Source organism: Aplysia californica, unplaced genomic scaffold (genome assembly GCF_000002075.1).
Source record: "Aplysia californica isolate F4 #8 unplaced genomic scaffold, AplCal3.0 scaffold01238, whole genome shotgun sequence".
In the NCBI taxonomy this organism is placed as follows: Eukaryota; Metazoa; Mollusca; class Gastropoda; order Aplysiida; family Aplysiidae; genus Aplysia; species Aplysia californica.
In genome coordinates, this window is record NW_004798508.1 from 25,882 (window position 1) to 28,048 (window position 2,167).

Sequence of the window (2,167 nt, forward strand, 5' to 3'; positions counted from 1 at the left end):
GTTCTGTCGTCTGCTTTCGTCTCCACTTTCTGCTCCCACCCCCTCATCTCCTACGCCCCCTCCTCTGGGTTTCTGACTCAGCACTGACTCTTCCTGCAGCCTTTCTACAGCTACTCCTTGGCTCCTTCTTACTACTGTCTTTAAACCTCTTTAAAGTTCTCTAGGTGGTCCAAAATCGCTAGGAGTAGGCTTCTGCCACAGAGGCAAAATAAACTAGTCAACAAAAGTTAAGGAACGTACTGTAAAAACAGTGATATATTTGCATGCATTCTTTCGAGGTTTTACTTTTACTCGTAAAACTAGATAATGGTGAAATGTTACTCTATGACTAATGGGATTGTACACACCAGAGTTTGAAATGCACGTGACTCCTGTGCGATGAGCTGGGGAGGGGGCAAAAAGGTCCAATGTTTTCCAATTATCGATTTTTATTCTCTCACTCTAACCGTCAGGAAAAATTATGAGCGCTCGAAAATCAGTTTTCAAATGCAAGATTCATGTCTCGTGAGTGACTTGCACTCGCTCATTTGCACTGTGGAAACACCATTCTGCTGCTGTAGGGCTAAGCATAAACATGCCTCCTCGACAGAAATTGTCTGATGTAAACAAAGTACGAGCCATTGCTTGAGTACAAGATGATGTTTCACTCCGACAAGTTGCTACACGTCCTCGAGTGTTCGTTTCTGTAATTTCACGGCTGATTCAGCGTGTTAACACCACTGGTAATGCCCAAGAGCGACCCAGATCATGTCGACCAAGAACCACTAATGCAAGGGAAGACTTATTCATTCATAGACAGGCTCTACAATCGAAATCCGCTTCTGCAAATCGCATCCAGATTCGGCTGAGAGTGGCAACTTGTGTTAACATTAGTTGTCAGACAATACGAAGACGTCTTCATTAGTTTGGACATAATGCACGTCGACCAGCAGTCCGTCAGCGTCTCACCCCAGCACACAAGGCTGCTCGTCTAGCCTTTTACCGACGCCATGTAAGATGGACACGTCAACAGTGGGCAAACGTTCTCATCAGCGACGAGTCCAGGTTCTCTTTGCATTACAATGACGGTCGTATCAGGGTTTGGAGGCGACCCGGAGAGCGGCTCCTCGATGGAGCCGTCAGAGAAGTGATGCCTTTTGGAGGTGGTTCCGTGATGGTATGGGGTGCTTTCAGTCTGAACCACTGAACACCTCTGTACCATGTGCAAGGGAATCTCACTGCAATACGTTACCGAGATGAGATACTCCGTCCATTAGCACTACCTACTCTGCAGCAGATGGGACCACACGCGGTGTACCAGGATGATAACGCCGGACCTCATAGAGTGTTGCTTGTCCAAAACTTCATGCAGCTGGCTGGCATTAACCGAATGGACTTGCCGGCCTGCAATCCGGACTTGAATCCCATAGAAAACCTCCGGGATGAGCAGCAACGTCGAAGTCAGAGACAACCACCCCCCTCCAGGAGACACGCAGCAACTGTTTCAGATGCTGCAAGCAGAGTGGCAGGGGATGCCCCAGAGAGTGTTCACCAACCTCATGAACTCGATGAGGAGCCGGTGTACTAAGTGCCAGGACAATCGTGGTGGACATATTCATTATTGAAATCATCTGAACTGTTGTGTTTTTGTTGTAGTCAGAAGTTAAAATAACTTCGAAACAAATTGGCAATTTTGGGATTTGGGATTTTAACCCCTACCAAACTCAATTAACTTTTCTAGCAAGTTAAAATGGAATAACTTAATTTTCTTTTTTGTTACTTGCTATACACATTTTGATCAAAATGTGTACAAAATTTCATTGCATGTTGAAGTCTGCTTTCGAAGTTATTCACTTTTTCTCAAATATTCTTTAATTTTTGTTGACTACTTTACATGTATTCAAAATTTCCTACCAACTGAAAATGTAAAATGTGTCCTGGGTGTTCATATGACCTTATGCAGTTGCAAGCACCGTAGAACACATACCAAACAGCCACACAAAAAACAGCTACAACAACCCATTTGGGAGGGGGGAGAGGGAGAGAGGTGGGAGAGAGAGAGACAGACAGAGAGAGAGAGAGAGAGAGAGAGGGGGCGGGAGGAAGAGAGAGAGAGTGTGCGGGGAGAGACAGAGAGAGATGAGGGGAGACATGGAGAGAGGGAGAGTGTGCGGGGAGAGACAGAGAG